Consider the following 18,514-nt stretch of genomic DNA (forward strand, 5'->3'; position numbering starts at 1 on the left):
TTATGCAGGCTCTTTTCCGTTTAGGATTATGAGGAGACTTTGATTTTTAGATTTTATATGATTCTCAAGTCAGCCTATGTATTGATGGGCCCAGTGTCTTTATTAGACCAGAGATTTTATTAATGTAATATATCTCCATCTTGTCTTCCTACTTCAGGATAATACTATACATTCTGTGCAGCATGTGTTCCACTGTAAATGTGTCTCCACCATTCTCAGTGTATTGTCCACAGTGAAGACCTTAAAAGACAGATTTCACTATATTATCAAGGGCCAAGAACTTGCTTTCCACCGGGGCTTGCACTTCATCTGTGTTCTGGTTTAAAGCTTCCAGCAGTTCCTATTGGAGAGGTCACCTGCTGCTGAAGCATGGGGAGGAAAGCAACTCCTGTAGTCATTGCGCGCAGTAGAGCGGGAAACAGAAGCTTTATTTTTTAGGACTTTTCCCTTTGTTTTTCCCCATTCTTAGACAGCTCAAGCAGTTCACATAACCATTATCAGCTGTCTATAAAAAATGAGAGAGCTTCATAAATCAGCAATTTGTAAGTGAACACTGAAGATCTAGCTGTGAGTCTTCACTCCCTGATCATCAGGAACCAGCTCCAAGCTCCAGACTTCTAACACAGAAGGCTTTAAATAGAGAAGACATTGAGTTCAAACCTCAGAAGACACTGACCAAACCTTGAACCTTGGGAAAGTTTGAATTCAGATCTAAATTTTTCAACTAGCCTGCCTGTACAATGGACCAAATCAAAATCCTGTGATAAATATGCTGAAAATTGGGAAAATCTGGAACAAAATTCTTGACGCAGGCCCATGTTAATAAATTCAAATTAATACACATTGGAAAACTGACTAGATAATTAATGGAGTTGCATCTTCTTGGTGCTCTAACAGAGTTGTTGTTGCTGTCCCTATGAAAATGAAAAATTATCATCACTTCAAAATTGATTACCACTCTAAAAAAAGGCCAGTTCCTAGGTTGAGTAACCTACCTTACATTTGTCTTCAGAAGGAATTTAAGTATGAACATTTCATGCTTCAGTTCATCAGGGTCCAGCGAAATTAATTCTGTAAGAGCAGTTCATAGAAGATATCCTTGAGCTAAATCTTGCTAGTTTGCTGGGATCGTTTCATTGATTCTAGAACCCAGACCACTAAAGGAAATCTTTTACCACCTGACATTCCTACCCTCCCTCTTAGCTAATCCCTCTCTCTACTTATTTTTGTGTGTTCTGTTTGCTCTCAACAGAACCAAGTGGTTCCCTCTACTGAGGGTTAAGAAGCTTCTGGGTGTCTTCTCCCCCTATCTCACAGCTTCAGTGAGATGGCCAGATAAAGTTCACAGCCCACCCACCAATTCATCTTGGTCTTCAGAGGTTAGAAAACCGTCTGCCTGACCCCTGCAGAACAGTAGGCAAAGATAAACTCTCTTGATATTGTTGCAACTGACATCTGTAAGCATTAGATTACCATTCAACAGCACCCTATTTTCTCCAACCAAATGTTCTAAGGTTTATGGCCAACATGGCATTGCTTAGGGAAAGGAGCCCAGTGGCTGCAGCAGTAGTTTGTGGGGACGGAATGAGGTGGTTCTCTTGTTGCTCTGTTGTGAGAGAATTTGGAGTCAAACTGAGCCAGAGTTTCAGTAATAGCATTGGGTATGCTTTATTGACAGTATTTTCTCCATTGTTGGCCCACAGAGACCTAGAGCCCAATTCTCCACTGTTTTATTCCAATTTTATTCCAGCATAACTCCACTGAAATTAGTGGCGCTACAGTAGCATAAAACTAGAATTGCATGTTGGAGAATGAAGCCCCTGATGTTTATCATCAGGTTAAATATGGTAAGTAGTGGCTTACTGATTTTTCAAGGTTACTACAGTAGCTGAAATATATAGGCAGCAGAGTAGTTTAAAACTGAAGGCAGTTGAATGGTAAGTTCCAAATTTGTCATTCAGCTGCTCAGGTAAAGCATCCATAAATGGGAGGAATTGTGAACATTTATAATGCTATTGTCCCGAGTCTCACAATACACTCGGCCTGCCATTTAGTTATTTGACTATATAGCATACTGAAAACCTTACGCCAACATCACTTCCCATTTGCTTTGCTTTTGCAGAGTTTGTCAAATTTATGTTCACTTTGACACTGGCTTTGAAAAACTACATTTTATCAATTCAATTTGGCTATTGGCCACAAGCAAATCAGTTGTGGTGTATTGTTGTACTGGGCTGAAATTATCTCACACAAATCTGCTTCAAGAATATTGTGTGAGATGCTAAACTCTGCATCCTGTGAAGAATGAGGGAACATAGCTTGGCTTTTCCCAAACTTTATGTTTCCAGAATATCCAAACAATATAAGTAATACTGGTAGGAAAAATGAGTATCATATTGATTGTCATCCATTGATCCTCAGTAAACATGCCTAGTGTTTTACAGTACTTTCTTAGGAATACAAGCCTTGTTGACATAATGTTCTTAGCTGGATTATTTATGTTATTGTTTTTGTAACAGTATCCTAACAATTATGAATTTAAGAGATCTTATTAAGTATACTGATCAGCATGTCTAGTCAGTGATGTGCACAATAGATAAGTACTATATCAAAGTGCTAATTAAGAATAAATGCCTGAGCTCCAGAAAAGCATCCACACTTTGTACTAGCTCCATCAAAACTCAAAACCACAAACTTTACTGAGATCCATGCCTATGATTCACATCTCAGTCAATATCCTCTCCCCTGTGCCTTTTCCAGTCAATTCATTGATTTCTGTGAACTTGAAAAAGTCCTCTCTTGCTGACATTATTGGGCAGGTACCTAAAGCAAAGGGTTATTGTGATGCTTTTTCACACTGTGCGTTGTTTCACCTGCAGTTATACTCATAAAAACTTTGAATTGTTCTTACAAGTCATAAATTAGCCCAGTATTTCTTGACCAATACACTCAGTCAGTTGTCTTATTATTCTCCAACTCCTTGTCACCAGTATCAACACATGCATAACAAAAAAAAAAAAGCTCATGCAGGATTCCATCTTTCTGAGCTGAGTCATTATCTAAGGCAGAACCATCATCGCTGACTACGAAATGATATTCTGAAGAACTCAAGCACAAGTATTACCCAACATGATTTTAAACAGGACCTTTCAGCCTTCTTTCATTCATTGCGTGTAACTTTCAATATCTGAGAACACCCCATCTCGCGTCTTCTTTTTTTCTCCCTTCTTATCTGTGTACTAGCTGGGGGGATGGAGGGACGCGGGAATTTTGCAGCTGCATAGGGAGATAAATATTTAGAAGAATACATTTACAGAACAATGTTTATACTCTTCTCTTTCACAGTGAAAACACTAACCACTACATAGTACATGATTTCCCTACAAGTCGCATTTTTCATCTTAAAGTGACTGCTTGCATCTCTGGGGGGTTACAGATCTCACAGACACAGGTCAGGCATCAGGATTCAGCTTTAACCGATTTGCGAGGATACTTTTTGCTGAGATAAACAGGGAGAGCTTAAGAAGCGGATGCTTCTTGAACACCGGGACCATACGGCTGCTGCGCTGCGATGCTTTGATGTACCTGATTACTTGATTACTGCATGGCATGGCATGGTAAAGTGTCCTACCACGGTGGGCAGAACAACAGAAACCTGCCAGAAACCTTCGGAGAAGGTACAGGAGCGCTTCATCGTAGTGCCTGGCCTGAGATGTCTCTTCCCTCTCTCGGACCCCGGAACAAACAACAAACTTCTAGTAACTATACTGTCTCTGAATGCATCCCAAGTCCTCAGGCAACCAATCATTAAAAAAAGGCTTGCTAAAAAACACTGTTTGCTATTTGCAAATCCACCTCCCGAGGTCCATGCTGCTGGGGCTCTTTTTCGGATTCAGGAGACTGCATGCATGTGCTCTGTGCTGATGAGCTGTGGGTCACCACTGCTGATGAGCTGTGCGTGGTCACCTGTGATGATGACAGTTTCTCTCACTCTCATTACAAATGATTTGTCTAACTTACAGCTAATATCAGATCATTGATCAGTGCTCACTGTGAAGTTCCTATTATTATTTATATTGTGGTAGTGCCTTCTCAGTTCTTCCTTCTCAGTTCTGCACTTTTTTTTTGCAATTACCCGTTTTGCTGTGATCTGAGTAATCTCAGACCCAGCACTTTCCTGAAAATCTTTAAGGATTTTTTCATGCATACCCCCCAACTTTTGTGAACCTTGACCCAAAAAGCACAAAGTTGTGGCAATGAACACTCTTCTGCACATTAGAAGTATGATTCCACAGCTGATTCCAAATGTGCTCATTACAAAAATCCTGGCTTGGGTCCTCCGCTACACCTAGTTTCCACTGCTGGGGACATATTTAGAGTAGCCTGAAAAAGCAAGGCCAATTGTTTAGTTCTAATGCTGTCTTCAACCTTCTCCATAATGGTATAAAATGGCATATAAATTCTTCAGAATTAAAAGAAAGTTTCTTCACTTCATCAATAATCTGATCTCTGAGATTGTCGTTCATATTTGCTTCAATAGATGGAAACAATCACAGAACTTTTTAAAGTTCTTAAACATCAGTATTCTTTCCCGTGATTTCCAGTAATAGCTCATCATGTCCAGGATTCCAGGTTAGTTTTATCCTGCTGGGTTACTTATGTTAGTTAAATAGTACATGTAGCTGTTTAATGAATATCTTAGTCAAGTAATATTGCATGGCTTGAAATACAACTTCCAGCAACACTGTAATCTTATTTCTATTTGTTGGGAGGTTTTTTGATCATGCATTTTTTACAGGTTGAAACTCACTGCCCCCGGCCCCACCCCACTCCACCCCTTCCATGAGGCCCCTGCCCCACCTCTTCCCACCCCTTCCCTGCCCCTTTCCACCCCCTTCCCCAAAGTCCCCACCCCAACGCTGCCCCTTCCCTGTCACCAGGGGGTGCAGGAGGTGTGCAGGGTGCGGCCGGGGGCTCAGGGCAGGGAGTTGGTGTGTGGGGTGCAAGAGGGGTGAGGGGTGCGGCAGGGGGTTTGGGTGCAGGGTGCAACAGGTGGCTCAGGGCAGGGAGTGCAGGAGGAGTGCAGGGTGCGGCGGGGGCTCAGGGCAGGGAGTTGGGGTGCAGGAGGGGTGCGGGATATGGCAGGGGGCTCAGGAGGGGTGTGGGGTGCGGCAGGGGGCTCAGTGCAGGGAGTTGGGGTGCAGGAAGGGTGTGGGGTATGGCAGGGGGCTCAGGGCAGGGAGTTGGGGTGCGGGATGTAGCAGGGGGCTCAGGAGGGGTGTGGGGTGTGGCAGGGGGCTCAGGCCAGGGAGTTGGGGTGCAGGAGGAGTGGGGGGTTTGGCAGGGGGCTCAGGGCAGGGAGTTGGGGTGCAGGAGGAGTGGGGGGTTTGGCAGGGGGCTCAGGAGGGGTGTGGGGTGCAGCAGGGGGCTCAGGGCAGGGAGTTGGGGTGCAGAAGTGGGGGGTTCAGCAGCGGGCTCAGGGCAGGGAGTTGGGGTGCAGGGTGCAAGCTCCAGCCCGGCGCCACTTACCTAGAGTGGCTCCAGGGTGGCAGCGGCGCGCATCGGGGCCAGGGCAGGCTCCTGGCCCCGCGCTGCTCCACTCCAGGAGGCAGCTGGAACCACGGCCCCTGGGGGAGCAGGGGTGGTCACAGGGCTCCGCTGCTGCTCCTCCAGGTACCTCCCACAAAACTCCCATTGGCCGCGGTTCCCTGTTCCCGGCCAATGGGAGCTGTGGGGGGTGGTACCTTGAAGCGAGGCAACGCAGGCGCCCTCTGCCTCGTTCCCCCTCCCCTCCGGCCCGAAGGGACATGCCACCAGCCACTTAAGGGAGCGGTGCGGGGCTCGCGGTGCCACGCGGGGCAATCCCGCGGGCTGTAGTTTACCCACCCCTGGGCTGGAGGTAGGCAGAGGGGCAGGGAGCTTGGCAGGCCGCACAGAAGAGCCCCGCGGTCCGCATGTTTGAGACCCTTGATCTAGTCTGACCTCCTGTATAACACAGGCCATAGAATTCCCCCAAAATAACTCCTGGAGCTCATATTTTAGAAAAACATCCAATCTTGATTTAAAAATTGTCAGTGATGGAGGGCCTACCATGACCCTGGGTAAATTGTTCCAATGGTTAATTAGTCTCACTGTTAAAAATTTATGCCTTTTTTCCAGTATGAATTTGTCTAGCTTCAACTTCCAACGATTGGATCATGTTTTATCTTTCTCCACAAGACCAAAGAGCCCATTAGTAAATATTTGTTCCCAGGTAGGTACTAAGAGACTGTACGTAAGGGTATGTCTACACAGCCGACATTAAAGAGCTGTCGTGGCAGCGCTTTAACATGGCTGTGTAGTCGCAGCTCCAGCACTGGGAGAGAGCTCTCCCAGCACTGTAATAAAACCATCTCTGTGAGGGGAATAGCTATCAGTGTTGGGAGCAGGGCTGGCTCCAGGTTTTTTGCCGCCCCCAAGCAAAAAAAAAAAGGGGGTGGGGTGGAGTGCTGTTGCTGAAGCACAAAAAAAAAACAAAAAAACTGGAGTGCTTGAAAAGTGTCGCCCCAAGAACAAGCTTGGAATACTGGTACCTAGAGCCAGCCCTGGCTGGGAACATGGCTCCCAGCGCTGTAGCATATCTACACTGCCACTTTACAGTCCTGAAACTTGTATCGCTCAGGGAGGGGGTGGGGGTGTTTTTTCACACCCCTGAGCGAAGAAAGTTTCAGCGCAGTAAGTGGCAGGGTAGACAAGGCCCAAATCATCCCTTCACCTTCTCTTTGTTAAGCTAAACAGAATGAGCTCCTTGAGTCTGTCACTATAAGGCAGGCTTCCTAATCCATTAATCATTCTCATGGCTTTTTCTCTGAACACTCCAGTTTTTCAACATCCTTCCTGAATTGTGGACACCAGAACTGGACACAGTATTCCAACAGCAGTCTTACCAATGCCAAATACAGAGGTAAAATACCCTCTCTACTCCTACTCAAGATTGCCATTTATGCATCCAGAGATTGCATTAGCCCTTTTGGTCACAGTGTCACACTGGGATCAATCAACTGATTATCCACCTTGACCCCAAATATTTTTCAAACTAAATGCCATCTAAAACACAGGTAGCATAACAGGACCATCAAGCGGATGTAAATTACATTTTAAGGCCCTTTGCCCAACTAGAACAGCGTGAAGGGGCCTTACAGTAAATAGAAATCAGGAACTAATAAGCCCAGATCCTCCACCTCAATACCTTTGAGGATCTGGGCCTATGTTGTAGATGCTGATGCACTTCTATTTATTGCACTCTCCACTAAAGAGTTTTGCAAATCTCTTATCTTAGTTAATATGCTTAGAGTTTTGCTCTCTCCTGTTCTTACCTTTTCTTAAAATCTCTTTGAGTAAGGGTCTTTTGTATTGGCAGGGTGGTGTTCCTTTTAGCTGCATTTTTGAAAAATATAAAGTTTCTCAGATAGGATTCAAAGGATTCCCAGTATGTTAAAGGGGATTCAACAGTGCTTTTATTGTCTTTTGCCTCAGATTGTAAAGTCTGGATAGTTAAGCAATAAAATATCTCCTCCAAGGAATTAGTTATCTGTCTAGCTGTAAATTTAATAACGCCATTGCATGGTTGGAGATGTATACTGAGGTTATAGTTGTGTGAGGTTTTTAGAAATCAAAAGTAGCTCAGTCCTACAGGATACAGTCATGCATGGAGGAGCAATACATAAATTCCCTCTCTCTTTTGAGAACATATCCCTCTAAAGGGTAACCAAATATAATTTTTTCATGTGATGCTGTATAATTAGGATGACTTGGAATTCCCCTTCTTGTAACACCTGTGATCTAGCCATTAAGTTTGACAGGGTAAGGTTAAAATCTCCTCTTCCTATCACGAGTTAGGAAATTCTGTAAGTTCTAAGAATAGCTCACTAAAGGAAAATGGAGACTTTCCATGTGAGGTTTACACATTAATTAAAATAACAGTCTGTGAATTTATCTGTGCTGACAGGGTGACATACCTTCCTACTTTATCGGGTTTTATTTCACATAAATTATTAAAATTGTCACTCCCCTAGAATAACTAGATCATGGTGAAATGAAACCACAGTCACCACCTTTTTGTGTCTTTTTGCTGAAAGACTTTGTTTTTTCCCCTTGCAAAATAATATCATCCTGGTCTCTGTTTTACAGCTAATTAATTCCTCATGTTCCACATGGATACTTTTAATCCTGTCATTAGTCATATATTATGTATTATAGATAGCTGATTTGTGATCAAATGTTTAACCTCTTATCCTCCTCCCAAGTTTCTTTTCTAGAAGTATTTTTATATTTTCTTTTCCATAAACAGCTCATTTTCACATTTGAATAAACGAGCCTTCAAAAACTATAGGTCCCATTCCTGCAAAGTTGTACACATTTACAGCTAAGGCCTACAAGATGCTGAGCATTGACTTCAATGAGTGTTGTAGACACTTAGCACCTCCCGTGAGTGCTCAGTATCTTGAAGGATCAAACCTTTAGTGGTTACTAATGTTATTAGTCCCCTTGAAGTTAACAGAACTATTTGCATGAAGGATTTGCAGTACTGGGTTCCTACTGTCTTATCATTAATTTTTCTTCATTATCATCATGCTGTACTAAGGGTGGAGGACTAGATTATGATTCTGCAAGGCTGGAGTGAGTGTCATTCAGATGCAGCTCACTTCTAATTTAAAACAGTCCTTAGTTGTATTTTTCTCTATACACAATTGACCTTTAAGACTTATGATTGACAGAGGCTTCTCATCCAAGTGAAACTCTCTGGAAAGTTCCACTCTGCTCAACAACAGTCAAGTATGCGAGACAAGCTTTGTAAAACTATTTTAGTCTGGGTTGAAGCTTGTAGAATAGCACAAGATTCCCTCTTCTCCTCTTACCCCCTGTCTTGAAAAGGAAGCTAAATTGAATACTGAACTCAACTGAGTTTAACAGAAGACAGTAGATTCAGAGAAGCTGGTTTCCTGTTGCCCTGCAACTTGTACACCTCTACCCCAATATAACGCTGTCCTCAGGAGCCAAAAAATCTTACCGTGTTATAGGTGAAACTGCGTTATATCGAACTTGCTTTGATCCACTGGAGTGCACAGCCTCGCCCCACTGGAGTGCTGCTTTACTGCGTTATAGCCGAATTCGTGTTATATCGGGTCACATTATATCGGGGTAGAGGTGTATAGTCATTTACACTAGTGCAAAAAAGTAAGTGTAAAGTGGGTATAAAATATTACCATTCTGATTTGGCAGCATTTTACACCCACTTTGCACTGGTGTCATTGACTGCACGTGCTGCAGGCCAATGGTACTGGGCCCCACTTCCAAACATTAATGTACAGCCTGAGCAATTGTGCTGTGAGCTGGTGTTTTCAGCAAGGAATGCATGATGGAATCACAGGAACTCCTGCAGCTCCATGATCTGGGGCAAAAATATTGCTTTTTTTAACCATAACACCCGTGTCCTGCAGCTAATTGCCCTCTGTATGGAGGAATGGTTGGTAAATGTGTGTAGTGGCAGATCTACATCTTCACTCTTCTTCAAGGGCACCCCTACCTGATCCCCATATTCCTTCACACCTGGACAGAAGGAAGCCACTGCAGCACTGTGCTCTGTTACACAGATGGTACAAGAACCTGTCCTCCTTGGTCTTCACAAATCCCCCTTTGTGTTCCTACTCTTCCCAGTGCAGAAGCATTACAACAATTGCAATGCATTGGGGGACAAAATTTGTCTCTAAGAAATCCTGGGTATAATGCAGCCTCAGATTTTCAGTTACTGAAATAGTTTCTCTGAAGTCTAGGCATTTGGTTTCCTGTATTCTAGTGGACTTACTCTTTGTAAAATTAATGTGGAGTGACAATTATAGAAGAGTTGGGAAGTGCCACCACAGCCAAAAGAAAAATGAGAACCTTCACAACACTGGATATGGATGTTGCTTGGCAGGAAATCCTCATGGCTCACGCTTTCTGTCAAGCAGGGAAATATGTCTGTACAATTTTACCCAATAGAAAATGCATCTCCCCATCAGCAGCGCCAGAAAGTGACAAAACAATCAAACTGTGGAAGAATGACTGCCCAACATTTTCAACAGAGCTCAGACATTGCACCAGGGGAAAAGAACATTCATGCAAGAAAAATAAACCCAGCATAGTCAGAGAGCTGAAGGCCTGCTAAAGAGGGTGATTGTCAGTCCTGTCCCATAGAAAATATTCACTTCTGCTTCTGCACAGTGAGTCTAACAGAAAAATCAATATTTTTAAAAAAGGTTTATTTTCATTATTTTAATAAACATCTGATATGAACTGCTCACTAACAACTTGTCCAGTTTTTCTACCAGCAGTAAATCAAAACATAATTTAAGAATATAATAATAACTCATGTTAGTGTTGGAGAGAAATACAGCACATTAACTAATTTTATATTAACAGAGAATCATTCATTCATCATTTGCTGGGGTGGGAACCTGACTTCATCTTTCATGTGTATTTTGGAGATTATGAAAAGGAAATACATAATTTATTCAGCAAATTTAGCCTGTTTCTTTTTGAATTGTCTGTAAGTTTTTTTTCCAATATTCATTATTTGAAATCATGTCTATAAATAACCCTGGGGCTGTAGATTGTCCAGGAGCAATTTGTGGACAGTATTCAGTATCTGAAATTTGATCTGCTTTGGTTTATTTTGAATGGACATAATATTCTGGGTGGCCCCAGCAGAATGAGAATAAGTCTTAAAATTAAGTAATTTTCTCTAACAGTTTAAAATTTGCATATTCCCACTGACACACACAGTCATTATAATATTTGTGGAAAGCAAACATAAAAATAGCATGAACACAACTTAAGCAGATTCACTATTCGATTTAACAAAATGTTTACTCAAATAGTTCTGAGTCATTCCCTGAGACCTAGAGTCTGATACCCTTATTTACATTGTATCACACCATACTCCATGTGATGGCTCAGGGACAAGCTGTACCTTTGTTCTCTCCTCCAGTCTTTCCTATGGGCATTCTTTCCAAGTGATAGGCCCTACTCATTCTTCTCCCAGAGCAGAACTTCACTGTTCACTCCACATTAGTCTGGGTCACTGGACTACAACACCCCCTATTCACACGATCCTGTCACAGTTACAAGATGCTTTAGATCGCAAGTGATAAGAGACAGGAACTTAAGGCAACAGGAATAAGTGCACTAGCCGCCCGCCAGAGGCTGGAGTAGGCATGCGCTGTGCATGTGACAGGTTCCCCTACTTTCAACAGTCTCAGAGCGAAATCCCACAGTAATTACATTCAGACTGGGTGCTGGGGTGGCAGCCCCCTGTTTTCAGCCATGTTAACCAGACAGACCCAACATACTGGTACCTTCTGTCAGGGAGCCTATGACCAATGGCTAATTAAACTGATTCACAACTGCTGCTTCTAAATAGACACCTTGCCTATAAGTCCAAAAGCACTACGCAAGATAAAAGGATTAACAACCCCAAATAGGTTTGCCTCCCTAGGGTCTTGCCTAAAGGCTGTGACCTCTCAAATGTCAGGCAAGCCCAGGTGCCACAGATGAATGCTGCAGACTCTCTGCCTCATCCCTGCTGCATTCTCTTCCCATCTCAGGGTATTTTTATACTGCAAAAAAAGAGCTAAGCTACAACCCACCTATTCACACCTCAAAAGTGAGTCTCAGAGCCAGGGTCACCTGTCTCAGACTTGTGCTATGGTCTAAAAATAGACATTTAGATGTTTAGTCCCATAGTGCAAGCCCTGTGGGCCCAAATCAGTTGCCGCAGCCTCAGATTCATTGCTATGGGTCTTTTTTTTTTTTCAGTGTAAACATACTCTTTGTGTTTCTCACCTGAACAGCTGCTACTGGTCACCCCACTTCCTCTCCAGGCAAGTGTTTTAATGGTTTAGTGTTCTTTTGAGCTTAGGGCTGGAATGGTAGGCTTTCCCAATCAAGTCTCTACCATTGGAGTGGCCTCAGGCATTGGTGCATCTTGGTCCTTCCAATCTCTGCCTCTGGCACATAATAGTTTAGTCTAAGGGTTGTTGTTGGTCCAATTTCAGTTGTTGGGTTTAGTGTATGGGTGTTGGTGACCTGTGATATACAGGAGGTCAGAGTAGATGATCTGGTGGTCCCTGGCCTTAAACAATATGATTAGTTCTCATAAGGACCCTTTGTATTTTCCTCTCTTTCCTGGTTGCTCATGTTAACAGCCCCTTTGATTTAACTCCATTCAGTCAGTCAGTATATCATCAAGCAGTTAAACTGAGGTACATAGACTATTCATTAAAATAATATGGATACCTTCCTTGTTCTCCATACTTCATGACCTCTTCCACTGAAGTCAATGAAGTGACCTGTGCAATAAGGTACAAATCAGCAAAATAAGAGGATCAGCATCTGGCCCCAAATTGCAGCTCTTGCAGAAAGCCTGCCAGACTGCTTAGTGTGTTATAACTCAGAGGCTATGTTAAATAACTTTTATATGCGAAGGATTCCTGGTGCCGTCACAGCTGACAAAAAGGAATTATTTACAAAGGGTCTGATCCTGTTGCCACTCCAGATACAACTCCCATTCCATTGTCTTCAAAGGAAATTCTACATGGAGAGTAGCTGCAGCATTGGGCTTCAAAATAGTTCTTAAAATTCTGTTCTTGAAAAAGAATACTAAGCTCACAGGTAGAGCCAGTTTATTATAGTTCATTTCCTAATCTCCTTCACTCTACAGCATTAGCTTCATCCTTTTCACCCTCCAGGCAAATTTTTTTCTTCCTTCCATGCCTGACAGGCAAGTTGCAGACCTCATTTAATCCTAAAGAGCAAGAATGTTAATTAGGTTGAGAATGGTAATGATGCATCTAATTCCCTCATATATGAAGCACTCTTTCACCTCTCAGAACACCTCACTATTTCTGCATCACAGGACTAAGATTCAAGAAAATGAATATTTTTCTGTCTTCTAATATCAATTCTTTCTAGCATTTGGGACCTATTACCAGTCCCAAATATACACAAGTGAACCAAGCCTAGTCCCCTCAGTATTTCCTCTCCTCCTATTTCTTCATAGGAGCAGATGAGAGGTAGGATTTTTCCAAACAAAGGATTATCCTTGGTATTCAGTTCCTGCAGTTAGACTGAAGTCAGCTCCATAAAAATCAACAGGGATAAACTATCTTCATTCATCATGGGACCTCAATTGCCCTCAAATTTCAGGACTTCATTTGGTTCCTCAGCAGTTCAAGATGCCTGTCAAGGACAGTACTAACCCTACAGTCTATATTAGAATAATACTTGCCATTACTAATAAATAGCACTTTACAGCATTAGCTAATCCATCCTCACAACATCCTCTTAAGGCAGGCAAATAAATATTATTATTTTAATTTTACAGACAAAGGCCATATGTCAAGTCCCTGTCACAGACAAGATTAGAGTTGAATTACTTCTGGCTTCCAGTCCTATGGGTTTCTAGTCTGGGTTTTTAAGCCTGCTCATTTTGGCCTGAAGAAGGTGGCAATACCAGATTAAAACAGAGTCTTCAAGTTTATGGGCATGGAGCTGAAGAGGGTGCCAGCGCTATCTCCTGCTAGGCTCTGCCCCCCAATCTCTAAGATACAGCATTTTAATATTGGTTTTAACATCATGAAGAGCATATTCTGGCCACAAACCCTCCAGTCTCCTATCCTGCTGCGAGGGGGGAGGTGGGAAGGGGAAGGAAGAAGAGGTGTTGTAGAGCTTTCTACATCTGTTCTAATCCAGTCAGGGATTTCCTCACATTGTGGGAATCTTCAGCAACTCCATTAGGGCAACTTTCCAGGCCCTAGAGATGAAAAAAAGAGGCTGAGATCCGCCTCCTTGTTTATATATCAAACATGACTAATATAGAAGTGGTAGCCTGCAGACTGGTTCTATAGGGTCTTACTCTGTGGGCCACATACTTCTGGAAACCCCAAATGATGCCCACTGTTAGCAGGAAGACAGCTACCACCTGCAGTGGCTTCAATGATGCAAAATTTAATCAGAGTATATTTTTCTCAAGTTCACCCCGTAGTTTTGGGAATTTATCAGGCAAACTTTCAGATTTCTGTACTGTATAGAATGGGTGCACTTTTCTGTTCCTGCTGTACTTGTAACTCCCACTTGGCAGCACTGGGAATTGAACTATAATCTCTTAAATGCAGTAGGATTTCTACATTAGCTCCCTAGATTTATTAAGTCAGCAGCTCTATTTCTTAAACTTTTAATTTTCCATGTTGGACAAATAGTGGATTTAGTCTGCATTATATGATTCAGCCTGATGATTGTATCTATCCATCACCTGACTGACTGATGTGCAACACAAATCTTAGTCTGCAGACATAGCCATTGACAAATGAGAACATAAACACAACAAATAGCGTAACATACACAAATCAATTAAAACATATTGGAACTGCAATGTTATTTCATTGTTTTGTTGCAGACAGGTGTTTTTAATCAGAAAATACATTGGCTCTCTTTGGTCTCCTAAGAACCTATTCTTCCTCTTCAAAAATATCAAACAGTGAACCTCAATGTGCAACTTAATTCCTTTTAATAGCCAATCAAGACTTTTTAGATGTAAAGAGTGGTGACATTCTGGTTTAGTTTTCTCTGCACCATAAAAGCTGTGATTCAACTGCAAAATGTGACCAAAGGAAAAAAAATCAAAATAAACAATCTTCTGAGCTATAGTAGCACAGTTCATCATCAGATCCACAAATCTGTCACTCAAGTCTGCTGTGTCATTTCAGAAAAATCTGAATTTGACCTGGTTTTTGGAGCCAATACCTGAAAACTGATAAACAATAAATAACATCTCAGTGTATGTTAAATGAGTATTTCAGTATCAAGCTCCCAGATGATGAATTTGATTCTTAATAAGCATTTGTGACACAATAACATTTAGAAGCAGGATTTTAATTGGTTGCCGAGTTTTCAGCTGAAGGTGATTTATAGATTTTTTTCTCACAAGTGTGGAAGTTTATATGCACGCTTACCAAATACACACTAGCACTATGGATTGTATAGTTCATTCCTTGAGTTCATTTCATATTGTTTAATTTAGTGCTTGCAAGTCACCTGTAGATATCAATATCAAAATTATTCAAAAAGCTTCTGTCTACCATCCCTTTTGGATTAGCTCAATTTTTCATTACCAGCAAAGAATAAAAACTTATTCAAGACAATGCTTAGTTCTTGGGTATGTTTTGTTGGCATATTGTTGGTTGATGCTGCCAAAGAACTAAATATTTCTTACTGTCTTTTCTCAAATTTATACAGATATAAATAAAGCCCTATAAACCAAGAGGGTCCTAACAACATTAGAATTTAGTATACGGTTAATCTGTACTACTGGAAAGACAAAACTTGTCTGAATGGCAACAGATGTGGTGAAGCATTCTGAAGCCTGCTAAATATTATGCCATACCACAATTTAATGTGTTTAAGGGCTCCACAGCTTTAACTACATTTTAATGACAGCCACCACGTTCCATTACACACTCTGCACCTTTGAAAGAAAAATATTCATATCTCTAGAACCATATGGCTTTACTTCCACCTCAACTGCTCCTGGGAGTGCTTAGGGAGTCTGGAAACATGCCCAATAAATGCAGAATCAGGGCCTTTTGAAGTGAGGGCTGGGAAGTATAGTAGATCATAAATATAACTTATATAATTATAAATAAAATAAAGAGGAAGTAGGTGGAGAGAAAAAACAAGAATTGAAGAGCAAAATTACATGACAAAGGCAAAGGTACATCCTTGCAATTTGTAAACAGAAAGTTCCCCTACCTGGGTGTCTTTATTTTAATATACACCCAAAAGCATCAAAATATCCCCATAGTCCCGTGGATTACTCACTGGATACTTTTTGGAGGTGTTCTCCCTGTAATCATGACAACACAAAGAATTACAAAAATAAAAACATTAAAAAAGGTGAGTTTACTGCCCGCATCTTCAAGGAAAAGCCATCAGAATAGCCTGGCACCCTTATGGACCTATAAGATCTAACTGTCCTATCTTATGGCAAAGGGACTGTTTATATACTCCCTTATTCCCATCATGCCTTGCTAGAAGCTAGGACTACTAATATGGCTACCTTAATGGACTATATTTCCCAACCTACCCTATTTTCCTAGTTCTGAGAAAGAGACTGGCAGAAAGATATACAGTTTGATCTCTTGCCACTGAGGGGGAAAGAGCACTGGCCAGCCCTGCTCATGGAAGTCTCAGCTTGGCCCTAAAGCCACGGCTGATAGTGTGGGCTTCTTTATAAACTCCAGATTTCATCCACCAAAGTGGCAATATCCCTGCTCTTACAGAGAGTCTTGCAGGAACGGTGTTACAGGAGTTCTCTAGCTGTATGTATGTAAATAGTTAACAGGTAATATCCCACAGAGGCTACTCAACAATATGGAACGTAATTCCTGGGGTTTGTAGAACCATAAACTTGTGCAGTGCAAATGACTTCCCCTGGCTGCGCTTTGCATAAGTTCTTAACACCTGGATCTAGGCTTTCCTGGACCAGTAGAGTTCCTCTGATAGGTCTATAAAGATCTGTGTGCCTTGTTACAGAGACTCAAAGAGCAATTTCATCCCCCTATGCAGCTGGTCTCGAGAAAGTCAGCAAGGGGAGTGCTGGGCACATCATGTTCCCACTCTCCCCCAAATCCTTCAGGAAAGCTGTCCAAGAATTAATGCAGTGTGTGGAGTCCATTCTAATTTAACTTTGTCCCTAGGATTCAGGTGTTGCCTCCCCTACAGTCATCCCCCTTGCCATTTGGCCTTGATGGAAAAACTGCAGAGAGGAACCATCCAGATAGAACGGCTGCAGAAGCAGCCAAAGCAGGGACCTTTTGACATTCAGAGAACTTTTTACAGTTTTTACTGGAATTTCTCTGCCTTGTGCTGATTTGCTGTTTACTCCAACCCTCACCCTCCTCCTCCTCCCTCAAAGTCCCTTTACCTCAGCTTCACTCCACAACTGCCTCTCTTACCTTCTTCTCTCCTCCCCTGTCTCCTCTCCTTTCCCATTTTCTTTTCATTTAGCTTATTCCCTCTGAACTAAACCCACCCCATATAAATAAATAAAATTGAATAAAAATCATGGACCTAACATGACATTTGCTACCATCACACTTTTCATTCCGCTTGTATGTTATAGCCCTCTTTCCCCATTCCCCCACCCAATGTGTCTCGTCTATGTATATTGTAAGCTCTTTGGGGCAGGGATCATCTATTATTCTGTGTTTTTACAGTCTCTAATGCAATGGGGCCACATTATGATAGTACCTAAAGATCAACCAAGAAAGACATTAATAATTAAATCTCTTTCATGCATATGGGCCCTTTTTTCAGTTATTTTTCTATTTGTTTTTTTATTTGGCTCCTGATACACCCTCTACTTCCTTGCTGTTACCAGTTAATTTTCTTGTCAAGAAAGTCTTGGAACCTGATCCACAAAGCACTTTAACACATGCTTGGCTTTTGATCATGGGAGTAGTCTCAATGACTTCCATGGGGCTACTCACAGGCTGAAAATTAAGCATGTGCTTTGTCTGGTCAGAGCGTTAGTAATTTTTTCCCCCTCATTTATTTTCAGGCCCTCCCTCCAGTTCCTTAAAATTGAATTGAAATCCATGGGTGCTTGTGTTATTTCAGGGTTTGGTTTTGTCCCCCAGTTCTTTACTATTAAAACACAGCAATACTTTCATCTACTTCCAGGTTCCTCTCTTGAGTTCAATAAATACCCCAGATCACCATGTACAGTCAAGTAGAATATTCAGCTGTGCTTTCAAAAAAGTTTAATTCTGTTCATGGTGAGAGAACAAACTCAATTAGCATCCAATTTTGAAAACCGTATTCACATTGAAAAGTATTTACAAATGCAACTACTTATGCTCAGCCAGAAGTTATAGGCTTGATGCAGGATTTACTGGGTGAAATTCTACAGCCTGTGTTATGCAGGAGGTCAGGCTAGATAATCATAATGGTCCCTTGTGGCCTTGAAAATCTATGAATCTATGTTGAAATCAGACCAATGATGAGGAGCCAACTTAGTTTAAAAAATGCAACCCTATGGGGATCATTGATGCTACACTAGATGATCACTTGAAATTATTTATATAATGTACTCAACATACCACACAATTTTAGATTCCTATGCCTATCTCAAGTTCCAATTTTACATATGGAAAAATAAAGTAATGAAATAGGCATTAGTATGAAAAAGTTACCTTATAGTGCCCACCCAATCCCCTCATTATTTCAAGTAAATCATTTCATGTAACTCACTGTTTCTAAGGGGATTTGATGGTTATTACTTTCCATAGACTTCTGAATGGATTGGGTACTGAAAATAAAAAGTAATGATTCCGAGCTTACCTTTCATGACTCTGGAGCTGAAATAGTAAATATTTAATAAGGGAAGCTCTCCTTCCTAACTTTTGTTCATTTTTGTCTTTCAACTGTAATGAATTTT

At 41.7% G+C, this 18,514-nt stretch overlaps 1 long non-coding RNA gene across 1 annotated transcript in view; it reads right to left on the reverse strand.

Moving 5' to 3' along the window:
- Positions 1-725: 725 nt before the first annotated feature.
- The window catches only part of LOC120395941, a 52,534-nt gene continuing 34,745 nt past the window's right edge, over positions 726-18,514 (reverse strand). The window contains exons 2-3 of the long non-coding RNA XR_005592897.1: positions 996-1,071; positions 726-914 (exon numbers count right to left, since the gene is read on the reverse strand). This is a non-coding gene — a long non-coding RNA (uncharacterized LOC120395941). The remainder of the gene's footprint in view (positions 915-995; positions 1,072-18,514) is intronic.

This window comes from Mauremys reevesii, linkage group 1, assembly GCF_016161935.1.
Source record: "Mauremys reevesii isolate NIE-2019 linkage group 1, ASM1616193v1, whole genome shotgun sequence".
Taxonomy (NCBI): domain Eukaryota; kingdom Metazoa; phylum Chordata; order Testudines; family Geoemydidae; genus Mauremys; species Mauremys reevesii.